Source organism: Salvelinus sp. IW2-2015, unplaced genomic scaffold (genome assembly GCF_002910315.2).
Source record: "Salvelinus sp. IW2-2015 unplaced genomic scaffold, ASM291031v2 Un_scaffold2135, whole genome shotgun sequence".
In the NCBI taxonomy this organism is placed as follows: Eukaryota; Metazoa; Chordata; class Actinopteri; order Salmoniformes; family Salmonidae; genus Salvelinus; species Salvelinus sp. IW2-2015.
In genome coordinates this window covers 170,620-187,154 of record NW_019943469.1, presented here as the reverse complement: position 1 = coordinate 187,154, position 16,535 = coordinate 170,620, and the positions used below count along the sequence as shown (strand labels likewise).

General features: G+C 45.1%; 1 protein-coding gene across 1 annotated transcript in view; it reads right to left on the bottom strand.

Moving 5' to 3' along the window:
* LOC112073062 (sodium/calcium exchanger 1) overlaps positions 1-16,535 on the bottom strand; it is a 50,340-nt gene that overhangs the window by 9,591 nt on the left and 24,214 nt on the right.

Sequence of the window (16,535 nt, the reverse complement as noted above, 5' to 3'; positions counted from 1 at the left end):
ACGGCCTCTCAAGTAAGGGCGTAACGTAACAGCTACTCCTCCTTCTCCAGCAACAGCGACGGTGGCCCCAACGACGCTGAATAACATCAATGCAGTACCTCTCCTTTCTCCAACAGCCGCAGGCATTATGACCGCTCACGAACAGCCTGAAACAGAAGCAGTGGTACCAATTTCTTGTGCGTGCCCATCCGTCCCCTCTAGTTTTTTTTTCAGTCCGCGCAAATCTACTTCTGCTCATACCCTAGTGGACCAGCCAAGTTTTTAGTGTCCTGAAAGAGACGCATGTGCCCCAAATATATCTAGAGTTCGCTTCCACACCAGCTACTGCACCTTTCTGATACAACCCACACGAGGGCGGCTATGCCTTGCAAGTGTGCCACAAGGGCTCGGTACTAAGGACCAGCTTTACTCCCACAGCACACACACACACACACACCACCTACACACATAGAAATGACAGACACACAAGACACACAGACGCCACGACAGACCATATGGACGGCAGGCCATTGCACAATCCACACAAGTCCCACAAGACACCACACCCAGCTCACCACACAAACAAATCGCACACACAACACACACTCGCAATCCACACACACCACAGCACAGCTACACACACAACACAACACACCACACACACACCCCACACACACACACAACACACACACACTAACACACACAACACACACACCACGACACACACCACATACACACACACCACACACACACACTCCACCACACACTCACACAGTCACCACACACACTCACCACACCGTGTTTTGAGCCAGCATCCAGAAAGTTAGCGTGTTCCCCCCAGCTTCCATTGTGAAGGTCTGTCTTCTCACTAAGAGCCTCTCATCAATAATTCTTCACCTCGATTATCTTCTTGGAAGACAGAGAGGTAAAGAGAGAGAGACAGAAGATGAGGAGGAGAGGACAGAGAAGAAAGAGAGGAGAGGAGAGGAGAGCGAGAGAGATCGGAAGGATCATAAGGAGAAAGAAGAGCGAGAAGAGGGAGGGAAAAGGAGGAGGAGAGGAGGAGTACGGGAAGGAGGAGGAGGAGAGAGAGGGAAAAGGAGAGAGAGAGAAGGTGACTAGTGACACTATAATCGTGACAAGAGGAGAAAAATCCCCATTTAGAAACCATAACTATTCCAATAAAACCAATTAACAATCACCATTTAAAAACCATTATAAATCACATATTAAAACCATAAAAATCACCATGGAAACCATGAAAATTCACCATTTAAGACCATACAATCCCTAAATAACCACAGCAACAACTGAAAAGTTATTAACACACAACTCACAACACACCACACACACACCACACATCACCCACCACACCACACACACACACCACACACACACCACACACACACACACACACACACACCACACACACACACACACACACACCACACCAGCCAACACACCACACATCACAACACACCACACACACACACACACATCTGCTGTGTAGTTATGACTAGCGGTCATCTTGAGGGTAGAGGTCTGTCTCAGTGCTGGATGTTCACACTACTGAATTTTACTGGGACTGACCCTGTGCATGGGGTTAGTCTATTCGACCGATCGTTATAATACATTATCACTACTATTATATACAGATTTCACATATTATATATATACACTATCACTATTATTATATATACACTATCACATATTATATTACACTATCACATATATATACTACCTATCACATATATATATAATACACTTAATATATACACTATCACATATAATTATACACTATCACAATATATATATATACACTATCACAAATACTCTATATATAATACACTTATCACTATATATAATATACACTATCAACACTATTATATATATCACTATCACATTATATACACACTATCTACATATAGTATTACACTATCACATATAAGGTGGGGCGGAACAAGTATGTTGATTCTCTTGCCGATTTGGTGCAGTTCCATCTTTACAAAGCATGTAGAGGTCTGTAATTTATTAAGTTGTTACACTTCAACTGTGAGAGACGGGGATCTAAAACAAAAATCCAGAAAATCAATTGTATGGTTAAGTAATTCATTTCATTTTATTGATGACATAAGTATTTGATATCAAACCTACCCACCGTAAGAATTCCGGCTCTCACAGACCTGTTAGTTTTTCTTTAAGAAGCCCTCCTGTTCTCCCCTCATTACCTGATATAACTGCACCTGTTTTGAACTCGTACCTTACTTTATACAAAGACACCTTTCCACACACTCAATCCAAACAGACTGCCAACCTCTCCACAATGGCCAAGACCAGAGAGCTGTGTATGTAAGACATAAGGATAAAAATTGTAGACCTGCACAAGGCTGGGATGGGCCTACAGGACAATAGGCAAGCAGCTTGTGAGAACTGGCAACAACTGTTGTGCGCAATTATTAGAAAATAGAAGAAAATAGAAGAAGTTCAAGATGATGGTCAATCACCTCCGGTCTGGGGCCCACTGCAAGACTCACCTCGTGGGGCATCAATGATCATGAGGGAAGGTGAGGATCAGCCCAGCCTAAACTACCACGGCAGTGACCTGGTCAATGACCTGAAGAGAGCTGGGACCATCAGTCTCAATGAAAACCATTATGATGTAACACACTACGCCGTCATCATGGATTAAAATCCTGCAGCCGCACACAAGGTCTCCTGCTCAAGCAGGCGCATGTCCAGGCCCGTCTGAAGTTTGCCAATGACCATCTGGATGATCCAGAGGAGGAATGTGGAGAAGGTCATGTTGTGTGGTCTGCATGATTTTTTCAAAAATAGAGCTTTTTGGTCATAAACTCCACTCGCCTCGTTTTTGAGGAAGAAAAGAAGAGGTATGAAGTACAACCCAAGCAAGACACCCTCCCAACCGTGAAGCATGGATAATGGTGGAAAACATCATTCTTCTTGGGCGATGCTTTTTCTGCAAAGGGGAGCCAGGACGACCGTGCCACCGTAATTGAGGGAGGAGGTGGCGGCCCTGTATTTTGCGACGACTCTTAGCCCAACAACCTCACTTCACCTCCAGTAAGAGCATTGATGATGGGTCGTTGGCTAGGGTCTTCAGCAGACAACGATCCCGAAAACACACAGCAGGGCAAACTAAGGAGTGGCTCCGTAAGGAAGTATCTCAAGGTCCTGGAGTGGCCTAGCACAGGTCTCGCATGACCTGAAACCCATAGAATGTGAGAAATCTTTGGAGGGAGCCTGAAAGTCGTTAATTGACCAGCCAGCCCCGGAAACCTGAAGGGGATCTGAGAGAAGGTCGGGTATGGAAGATGTGGGCCAAAATTCCCTGCTGCAGTGTGGTGCAAACCTGGTCAGAAACTACAGGAAACGTTGATTGTCTCGTGAAATTTGGCCAAACAAAAGATCAGTACCAAATATTTAAGGTTCTGCTTTTCTTCTTGATGTATCAATACTTATTGTCTTGCAATAAAAGATGCTAATTATTACGTTAAAAATCATACAATTGTGATTTTCGGGATTTGTTTTAGTTCCGTTCTCACAGTTGGAAGTGTTACCTATGGGATAAAAATGACAGACGCTCTAAGCTTTTAAAGTTAGGAAAACTGCCACATCGCCGTGTATCAATTATTGTTCTCGCCCACTGTAATACACTATCACATATTATTAATTATACCACAATATATATCACCATATCATATAATATTATATCACTATCCAATATATATACACTTCACATTATATAATTTACACACACATATTATATATACACTATCACATATATACTATTAACTAGCACACGCCTACACACATATTATATATTTAACATATCACACAATATTATTAACATATCACACACTGTACACATTATTATATATATACACTATTCACACTTTATATTCACATGACATATGATTCCATATCCACAACAACCATATCACACAATTATATATACACACTATAACACACATATATTATATACACACATCACATACTAAATTTATTATACCACTATCAAGATTATATATATACACTATTCACTATATATACACTATCACATATAATGCTATATATACATTATTCACATCTATGTATTATTACACTATCACATATATATATATACACTATCACATCTATACTACACTATCACATCTATACTATAGTATTACACTATACAACTATTATTATAAACTATCACATATGTATATATACATTATTCACATCGTATATACATCACATCTATTATATATATACACTTTCACATATATTATTATACACTTATCGACTATATTAATATTACACATATTCATGTATATTATATATACCACTATCCACATATATAATACACTATCACATCTATTATATATATACACTATCACATATATTATATATACATTATCACATCTATATACACTATCACATCTATTATATATACACTATCACATATATATATACACTATCACATATATTATATATACACTATCATGTATATTATATATACACTATCACATATATATACACTATCACATATATTATATTTACACTATCACATATATTATATATACACTATCACATATATTATATTTACACTATCACACGCTACCACACATATTATATATTACAGTATCACACAAATTATATATACACTATCACACACTGTCACACATATTATATATACACACTATCACACATGATCACATATATTATATATCCACTATCACACATATTACATATACACTATCACACATATTATATATACACACTATCACACATGATCACATATATTATATATATACACAATCACATATATTATATATACACACTATCACATATATTATATATACACACTATCTCTCTCTGTCTGTCTCTCTGTCTGTCTGTTTCTATCACCATATCTCTCTCTCTTTCACCATATCTTTCTCTCTCCTCCATCTCTCTCTTCTCCATCTCTCCATCACTCCTCTCCCCCTCTTCTCCTCCTCTCCCTCTACCTCTCCCCCTTCTCCTCCTCTCTTCTCTTCTCTTTTTTTCTCCCTCCCCCTTCTCCTATCCACTTCCTCCTCTCCTCCCTCTCCCTCTCCCCCTTCTCCTCATTTCCCCTCTCCCTCTCCTCTCCTCTCCAGTTGTTTATGACTGGGTTCCAGAGGATCGGTTAAAGTTCTTGTTCTCCTGATTTGTCCTCTTGTTCCAGCTAATGACATCATGACCCCCGTCGCCGTGGCAGCATGCCAAACAGCCACGACACAAAATATACCTACAAGCATCAAACACCTATACTTACATGATAGAGATGGCAAGGAGGGAGAATAGAGACACAGACAGAGAACGTGAGGTAGAGATAGAAAAGACAGGAATAAAAGTTAATAAATAATAGAAGGGGAAAAAGACAGGAAATAAATAAAAGATAGAAAGTGTATTATAATGTTTATTAACATTATTATTTTTTTAAATACCTTTATTTAACTAGACAAGTCAGTTAAAAACAAATTTTTATTTTCAATGACGGCCTAACCGCGCCGATGCTGGGCCAATTGTGCGCTGCCCTATGGGACTCCCAATCACAGCTGGCTGTGATACAGCCTGGAATTGAACCAGGGTCTGTAGTGGCGCCTCTAGCACTGAGATGCAGTGCCTTAGACCACTGTGCCACTCGGTAGACCTGCATGATTTAGTGTGTTAGAATAACGAGAGAAAGACAGAAAATAAATAAAAGACAGAAAGTGTTTTTATACTGTTTGATTTAGTGTGTTAGAAACAGGAAGTGTTATTATACTGTTTGATTTAGTGTGTTAGAAACAGGAAGTGAGAGAGGTGTGTTTTCATTACTGGGATGCATCAGCCACAAACTTCTCATTCTACTGAGTGTCTGAGATTTATACACACACACTAAACACAACCCTCTCTCCTGCTCTCCAGTCCTCACACTTAATCACACACACACACAACACACACACACACACACACACACACACACACACACACACACACACACACACACACACACACACACACACACACACACACACAACAACACACACACACACACACACACACACACACACACACACACACACACACACCACACACACACCACACACAACACACACTCACACACACACACACACACCCCGGAACACACACACACAACCCGGAACACACACACACAACCCCGGAACCACACACACACAACCCCGGAACACACACAACCCCGGAACACACACACACAACCCCAGACACACACACACAACCCCGGAACACACACACACACAACCCACACACACACACAACCCGGACACACACGCACACAACCCGGAACCACACAACGCACACAACCCCGGAAACACACACACACCAACCCCGAACACACACACACAAACCCCGGAACACACACACACAACCCGGAACACACACACACAACCCGGAAACACAACGCACACAACCCCGGAACACCACACACACAACCCGAGAACACACACACACAACCCCGGAACACACACAACAAACCCGGAACCACCACACACACCACAACCCCGAACACACACACCACAACCCCGGAACACACAACCCGGGAACACACCACACAACCCCGGACACACACCCCGGAACACACACAACCCCGAACACACAACACACAACCCCAGAACTCACACACACACAACCCCGGAACACACACACCCCGGACACACACAACCGAACACACAACCCAGGACAACACACCACACAACCCCGGACACACACAACCCGGATACACACACAACCCCGACACACACAACCCGGAACCACACACAAACCCCGGGACACCAACACAACCCCGGATCACACACAACCCGAAACACACACAATCCGGAACACAACACACACAACCCCGGAACACACACACAAACCCCGGAACATCACACACAACAACACCCGGAACAAACACACACACCAACACAAACCCCAGAAAACACACACACAACCCCAACACCACACAACCCCAGACACACACACACAACCCACAACCCCGGAACACACATAAACCCGGAAACACACACAACCGCCAACACACAACCCCGGACAACACACACAACCCCGGAACACACACCACACAACCCCGGAACACAACACACAACCCCGAACACACAACACACAACCCCGGAACACACACACACAACCCCGGAACACGACACCACACAACCCCGACAACCAACTACCCAACACACACACACAAATCCCCAGAACACACACACACACAAACCCCGGGAAAAACACACACCCGAACACACACACACAACCCCAGGAACACACAGACACAATCCCACGGGAACACCCACACACACAACCCCGAACACACGACACACAACCCCGAACACACACACGACACAACCCCGGAACACACACGCACACAACCCCGGAACACACACACAACAACCCCGAACAACACCACCACACAACCACGGAAACAGCGCAGCACAAACCCCGGAAACCACACACCACAACCCCCAGAACACACACCACACACAACCCCGGAACACACACATACCAATCCCGGAACACACACACACCAACCAACCCCGGAACACACACACACAACCCGAAACGAACACACACACAACCCCGAACACACACAACCCAAGCCCACGGAACACACACACAACAACCACCGGAAAACACACAACCCCCGGAACCATCACACACCACAACTCCGGGACACACCAAAACCCCGCGAACACACACAACCCCGGACACACACACACAGACCCCAGAACACACACACACACAACACCGGAACACACACAACCCCGGAACACACAACAACTCGACACACAACCCCAAGACACACACAACACCACAACCCCGGATCACACACAACCCGGATCACACCAACCCCGAGAACACACACACCCGGATCACACACAACCCCGGATCACACCACAACCCCGGGAAACACACACAACCCCGGATCCACAAACAACCCGGATCACACACAACCCCGGAACACACACAACCCCGGAATCACACACACACAAACCCCGGAACACACACACACAAAACCCAAACACACACACACCCCAAACAACACACACAACCCCAGGAACACACACACAACCCCAGAAACACACACACACACACCCCGAACACCAAACCACGACACACACAACCCCGGAACACCCACACCACAACCCCGGAACACAACACACCCGGAACACACACCACACAACCCGGAACACACACACACAACCCCGAACACACACACAACCCCGGACACACCACACAACCCCGGAACACACACACAACCCGGAAACACACACCAACCCCGGAAACACCACAACACAAACACCCCGGAACAACACAACACGCAACCCCGGAACACACACACCACAACTCCGGAACACACACACACAACCCCGAACATACACAACCCCGGAAACAACACACAACCCCGGAAACGGCGCATTGTTAGCGACGGGCATGTCCAAACCAGCAGACTAAAGACAACTATACATTAATACAACATGAAATACAGAAAAAAAATAGAGAACCCTTTAAACATTTCATGAGTTTATAGGAGAAGGTGCTTAAGGTGATAGTGTGGGTCTAGACTAGAGACTGAAGAGAAGTTGCACTTAGCTATAACAGACAGAGAGAGAGAGATGGGACAGAGATAAAGAGAGAGAAGAGATGGACAGAGACAAAGAGAGAATGAGAGAGAGATGGACATGAGACAAAGAGAGAGAGAGAGACGAGAGAGATGGACAAGAGATTAAAGACGAGAGAGGAGAGAGAGCGAGAAGAGATGGACGACAGAGACAAAGAGGATGACGAGCAGAGACGGAGAGAGAGAGAGAAAAGAGAAGTACTGGCAGAGATTAAATGAGAGATGGAGAGAGACGAGAGATGATGGACAGAGATATAAGAAGATGAGACGAGGACCGGAGAGAATGGACAGAGAGATAAAGAGAGAAGAGGAGAGAGATAGAGAGAGAAGATGGACCCAGCAGACAGGGAAATGAAATATAAACACTTGCATATATTTATAATAGGACATTGTTAATGTCCTTATTCTGTTTTTGGAAACTCGTTTGTGTAATGTTTACTGTTCATTTTTAATTGTTTATTTGACTTTGTTATATTACCTACCTTCACTTGCTTTGGCAATGTTAACATCATGTTCCCATGCCATTAAAACAGCCCCTTGAATTGAATTGAATTGGAAATTGAAATTGATTTAAAGAGGGAGATGAAGAGAGAGAGAGAGCGGGAGAGAGGAGAAGTGAGGGAGGGAGGGGAGAGAAGTGTAGAGAGGGGGAGAAGGGAGAAGAAGAGAGATGAGAGAGATGGAGAGAGAGAGGATGGACCAGAATAAAGAGGGAAGAGAGAGATGTCGAGAGAGAAGAGAGAGAGAGAGAGAAGGAGAGGGGAGAGAGGAGAGAGATTGAGATGGAGAGAGAGATGGACAGAATAAAAGAGATAGGAGGAGAGAGAAGAGGGAGGGATGAGAGATGTGTGACAGAGAGAGGAAGATGGAGAGGAGGTGTGAGAGGGAGAGCGAGAGAGAGAGGTGGAGGAAGGTGAGATGAGAGCGAGGGGAGAGGAACGGAAGAGAGAGAGACGAGAGAGAGAGGAGAGAGAGAAGAGAGAGGAGAGAGAGATGGACAGAGGAGAGATGGGACAGCGAGATAAAGAGAAGAGAAGGATGACACGAGGATAAAGAGAGCAGGAGAGAGGAGAGAGAGATGCTGGACAGGTTAAGAGGAGAGGAAGAACGAGACGGAGAGAGAGAGATGTACAAGAGAAGGACAGAGATAAAGAGATGACGAGAGAGAGAGATTGGACAGAGATAAAGAGGAGACAGACGAGGAGAGAAGAGAGCGAGGAGAGGGGAGGGGGGGGAGGAGAGAACGGAGCAGAGAGAGAGGAGGGAGAGGGAGAGGAGAGGAGGGAGGGGACGGAGAGGAGGAGAGAAGAGGGAGAGAGGGTGAAGAGGGAGGATGGAGGGAGGAGATGGGGAGAGTGAGGAGGGAGAAGAGAGAGACAGAGAGAAGGTGAGAGAGAAGAAGAGGAGAGAGTGGAGTGAGGAGAGAGGGAAGAGGGTGGAGAGAAAGTCATGTATAGTCTGAATAACAATAAACTCAATTATTTTAACGATTATACAGATATGCTGAGCGCTGAACAGATGATATATAAAGGAGAGGAAGAGAAAGGGGAAGAGGAGAGAGAGCGGGGGATGAAGAGAGAGGATGGACAGAGAGAATTATAAAGACGGCAGAGGAAGGAGAGGAGCGGGGAGAGCGAGAGAGAATGAGAATGGAAAACAGAAGGAACATACAAAGGGAAGAACAGTAGAGAGAGGAGTTAAAGAGAAGGAGAAAGAGTAATAGAGAAGGAGAGAGAGTGTTATGGACAGAGGATAAGAGACGAGGAGAGAAGGAGAAGAGAGATGAGATGAGGGGGAGAGTGAGAGAGGAGAGAGAGGAGAGGCAAGATAAAGAGAGACGGAGAGGAATGGAAAGATAAAAAAGAGAGAGAGAGAGGAAGAGAGAGATGAAGAGATGGCAGAGGATAAGAGAGAAGAGAGCGAGATGGACAGAGATAAAAGGAGAGAGAGAGAGAGAGATGGACAGAGAGAAATAAGAGAGGCGAGAGGATGCCGATAAGAGAGGAGAGAATGAGAGAATAGCAGGAAGAAGAAGGCAGTGAGAGGAGAGAGATGAGCGACAGAGACAGAAGAAGCAGGAGAGAGAGAGAAAAAGGAATGGACAGAGCACTAAAAGAGAGACGAGAGGTGAGAAGAGAGTAAAGGGACAGGATCAGAGAGAGAGATGGCAGAGATAAAGAGTAGAGAGGGAAGAGAGTAGAAAGAGGCGCGGAACAGAAGAAAGACGAAGAGAGAAGAGAGAGAGAGAGGAGAGATAGGAGAGGAAGGAGAGGAGATGATGACGAGAGATGAGATAAAGAGAGAGAGAGATGGAACGAGATAGATGAGAGAGAGAGAGAGGAGAGAAAAGAGAGAAAGAGAGAGAAGAGGAGACATATGAAAACATGTTTCACATCCATAAGACCGTTAATTGAAATTGAAATGAAATGAGCGAAATGACGCAAAAGAGCAGTGAAAGTAAGAGATAAAGTAAGAGAGAAGGAGAGAGAATTGGAAAAGATGGGGATGAGAAAAAGAGAGGCGAATAGAAAGGACAGGAGAGAGGAGAGAGAGAGTAGCAGCGGGTTATAGAGATGAAGAGAGAAATACAGTCTCACGACGACACACATAACCTCTCTCTGATACATCCAGCATCCTGATTGTAGAGAAGGTGGGGGGAATACCTACCGGGGAGGAGAGAGAGAGATGACAGAGGAGACAGGAGAGAAGAGAGAACAGAGATGGAGAAGAGAAGAAGAGAGAGACACCAGAGAGAGAGAGAGGACGAAGGGAGGGAGGATGGCGGACGTTATCTTACTCAGTGTCAGTCCACTTACCTTAATAGCTGTTATATTAACCCATCAACACTGCAACACATGATATTATGAATCTCTAATTGAGAAAATGTGTATGTCTATCGTGTGTGTGTTGGTGTCTGTTTGTGTGTGTCGGTGTGTCTAGCTGTGTGTGTGTGTGTCATGTGGGTGTGTCTGTGTGTGCAGTGAATGGCTGCGGTCTGTGGTGTCGTTACAAAAGTGATGTACGGTTGAAGAGGCATCTGACGCATTAATTATGTCATAGCCAAACGACTGACACAACGTTATCCGCAACCTTCATCGAGGAAACAAACTTTATTTAAAACGTGTCCCCCACTGACTTTTGTTAAATATAAGATTGTATTGTTTCCCTCTGGACCGTCTTCTGACATCGAAGAAGGACGAAGTAGATTAGACTCCTTCCGCGTCACTATCACTTGCTTTCCGATCTCTCTCTCTCTTCCTCTCATCTTCTGTTCAGTACTCTTAATTCTATCTGAAGTAATACTGAAGACAGGAGAAGGCGGAGAGTCCGTGTTGGATAGTGTGTGATCATTGAGAACATATAGCCACAAACACACACACACACACCACACACACACACATCACACACAACCTCACACTCACACTCACACTCACAGCACACTCACACACATACACTCACACACACTCTCACACTACACACACACACACATACACACACACACTCACACACACATTACACATACTCACACTCACACACTCACACTCACACTCACACACACTCACAGCGTTTGAATTGACAGCTTCTCCTCTCCTCAGACAGCTGAAGGTGAGTCTCTGGCTCGAAGCGCTAACTATCGTTCATAAAAAACCAATGCCAATGCAGCATCGTGCCAACCACTGGTACACACACACTATACACACACACACAAACACACTGGTACAACACACACACACACACAACACTGGTACACACACACACACACACAACCCACTGGTACGACACACACAGACACATTTCCTCCTCTCCTCCCCCTCCTCCCCTCCTCATCTTCTCTCTTCCCCTCCTCCCTCCCCCAACTCATTTTCTCTTCCCCCCCTCTCTCTTCTCCTCCTCACCCCCTCTCACCACCCAGAGACACCAGTGTGTGCCACTTCTCTCATCCATCCTTTTTCCCCTCTCCCTCCCTCTCTCTCCCTCCTCTTTCACGCTGTCTTTATCTTCCTCAGCTACCATCCATCTTCTCTCCAACCCTAACCTCTCCTTCTCTCCAACCCTAACCCTCTCCTTCTCTGCATCTCTCTAACCCTCTCCTTGTCTCCAACCCTCTAAACCCGCCTCCTTCTCTCCAAACCTAACCCTCTCCGTGGTCTCTTCCCCAACCCTAACCCTCTCCTTGTCTCCAACCCTAACCTCTCCTTGTCTCCAAACCTAACCCTCTCCGTTGTCTCCTTCTCTTCAACCCTAACCCTCTCCTTCTCTCCAACCCTAACCCTCTCCTTCTCTCCAAACCTAACCCTCTCCTTGTCTCTCGTTCTCTCCAACCCTAATCCTCTCCTTGTCTCCAACCCTAACCCTCTCCTTGGCTCCAAACCTAAACCCTCTCCTTGTCTCCTTCTCTCCAACCCTAACCCTCTCCTTCTCTCCAACCCTAACCCTATCCTTCTCTCCATCTCTAACCCTCTCATCTTCTAACCCTCTCCTTTCTCTCCAACCCTAACCCTCTCCTTCTCTCCAACCCTAACCCTCTCCTTCTCTCCAACCCTAACCCTCTCCTTCTCTCCAACCCAAACCCTCTGCCTTCTTCTCCAAACCTAACCCTCTCCTTCTCTCCAACGTCTTAACCCTCTCCTTCTCTCCAACCCTAACCCTCTCCTTGTCTCCTTGTCTCCAAACCTAAACCCCTCTCCTTCTCTTCAACGCTAACCCTCTCCTTGTCCCCATCTTTCTAACCCTCTCCTTGTCTCCAACCCTAACTCCGTCCTTGTCTCCCAACCCTAACCCTCTCCTTCTCTCCAACCCTAACCTCTCCTTCTCTCCAACCCTTAACCCTCTCCCTATGTCTCCTTGTCTCCAACCTAACCCTCTCCTTTGTCTCCAACCTAACCTCTCCTTCTCTCCAACCCTAACCCTCTCCTTGTCTCCAACCCTAACCCTCTCCTTCTCTCCAACCCTATCCTCTCCTTCTCTCCAACCCTAATCTCTCCTTCTCTCCAACCCTAACCCTGTCCTTCTCTCAACCCTAAACCTCTCCTTGTCTCCTTCTCTCCATCTCTCCATTAACCTTTTACTTCTCTACTCAATCTCCAATATTCTTACCCTTGACAACTGCCCCCTATCAATTTCCTCACGAACCCCTCCCCCTCTCTTCTCTTCTCCTCTTCCTCTTTCACTCTCTCTCTCTCTCCTCTTCCTCTTTCACTCTCTCTCTCTCTCCTCTCCTCTTTTCACTCTCTCTCTTCTATCATTCCAGCATCTACCCCTTGGCTTTTGTGTGAGGGCCTCTGTGTCAGTGTCTTGCTAATTAAACCAGTGCGTGTGGTGTGTGTGTGTGGTGTGTGTGTGTGTTGTTGTGTGTGCTGTGGTGTGTGTGTGTGTGTGTTGTGTGTGTGTGTGTGTGTGTGTGTGTGTGTGTGTGTGTGTGTGTGTGTGTGTGTGTGTATATATACACACACACACAGACAGACATATAGACAGACATAGGCTGTCCAGGGACATGTACTAGTCTGTGGCGACCTAAATGCCAGAACTGGACAAGAACCTGACACCCTCAGCACACAGGGGGACAAACACCTACCTGGAGGTGACAGCATTCCTTCCCCCATATGCCCCCCTAGGCACAACTACGACAACATAACCAACAAAAACGGGTCACAACTCCTGCAGCTCTGTCGGACGCTGGGTATGTACATTGTCAATGGTAGGCTTCGGGGAGACTCCTATAGTAGGTTCACCTATAGCTCATCTCTTGGTACTGTAGACTACTTTATCACTGACCTCAACCCAGAGTCTCTTAGAGCGTTCACAGTCAGTCCACTGACACCCCTATCAGATCACAGCAAAATCACAGTCCACTTGAACAGAGCTTTGCTCAATCATGAGGCATCAAAGCCAAAGGAACTGAATAACATTAAGAAATGCTATAGATGGAAGGAAAGTAGTGTGGAAATCTACCAAAAACTATTAGGCAACAACAAATTCAATCCCTTCTAGACAACTTCCTGAACAGAATGTTTTACTGTAATAGTGAAGGTGTAAACTTGGCAGTAGAAAACCTGAACAGTATATTTGACCTCTCAGCTTCCCTATCAAATCTAAACATTTCAAGCAGACAACCTAAATAAAATAGCAAAAATGACAAATGGTTTGATGAAGAATGCAAAAAACGAAGAAAGAAATTAGAAAATCTATCCGACCAAAAACATAGAGACCCAGAAAACATGAGCCTACGGCTTTACAATACAGAAATACACTACGGAAAAGAAGGAACAGCACATCAGATATCAGCTCAACGTAATTGAATGTAATTTTTAAAACTCTAAACAAAGAACAACACGAAGAGTTATCTATCCAAAATGGAGAAGTATGGGTAAACCACTTCTCCAATCATTTAGGCTCTATAACAAAGAACAAACAGCAAAAACATATACAGGATCAAATACAAATCTTAGAATCAACTATTAAAGACTACCAGAACCCATTGGATTCTCCAATTACCTTGAATGAACTACAGGACAAAATACAAACCCTCCAACCCAAAAAGGCCTTTGGTGTTGATGGTATCCTATATGAAATAATAAAATATATAGACCACAAATTCCAATTGGCTATACTTAAACTCTTTAACATCATCCTTAGCTCTGGCATCTTCCCCAATATTTGGAACCAAGAACTGATAAACCCCCCAATTCACAAAAGTGGAAACAAATTTGACCCCAATAACTACCGTGGGATATGCGTCAACAGCAACCTTGGGAAAATCCTCTGCATTTTCATTAACAGCAGACTCGTACATTTCCTAAGCGAAAACGATGTACTGAGCAAATCTGAAATTGGATTTTTACAAAAGTCCTGTATGACAGACCCCGTATTCACCCTGCACACCCTAATTGACAAACAAACAAAACAAAACAAAAGGCAAAGGTTTGATGATGATTTGTTGATTTCCAAAAAGCTTTTGACTCAATTCGGCATGAAGGCCTGTTATACTAATTGATGGAAAGTGGTGTTGGGGTGAAAAACATATGTCTTCATAAAATCCATGTACACAAACACACACATTTCTTTCCACAGGGTCGTGGGGTGAGACAGGGATGCAGCTTAAGCCCCACCCTATTCAACATATATATCAACAAATTGGTGATGGCACTAGAACAGTCTGCAGCACCCGGCCTCACCCTACTAGAATCTGAAGTCAAATGTCTACTGTTTGCTGATGATCTGGTGCTTCTGTCCCCAACCAAGGAGGGCCTACAGCAGCACCTAGATCTTTTGCACAGGTTCTGTCAGACCTGGGCCCTGACAGTAAATCTCAGAGAGACAAAAATAATGGTGTTCCAAAAAAGGTCCAGTTCCCAGGACCATGAATACAAATTCCATCTAGACACCGTTGCCCTAGAGCACACAAAAAACTATACATACATTTACATTTTTTTTACATTTTAGTCATTTAGCAGACGCTCTTATCCAGAGCGACTTACAGTAGAGTGCATACATTTTATTACATATTTTACATACTGAGACAAGGATATCCCTACCGGCCAAACCCTCCCTAACCCGGACGACGCTATGCCAATTGTGCATCGCCCCACGGACCTCCCGGTTGCGGCCGGCTGCGACAGAGCCTGGGCGCAAACCCAGCCCAGCCTGGGCGCGAACCCAGAGACTCTGGTGGCGCAGCTAGCACTGCGACTGCGATGCAGTGCCCTAGACCACTGCGCCACCCGGGAGTAGCCGAGAGTAGCCGGGAGTAGCCGATACCTCGGTCTAAACATCAGCGCCACAGGTAACTTCCACAAAGCTGTGAACGATCTGAGAGACAAGGCAAGAAGGGCATTCTATGCCATCAAAAGGAACATCAAATTTGACATACCAATTAGGATCTGGCTAAAAATACTTG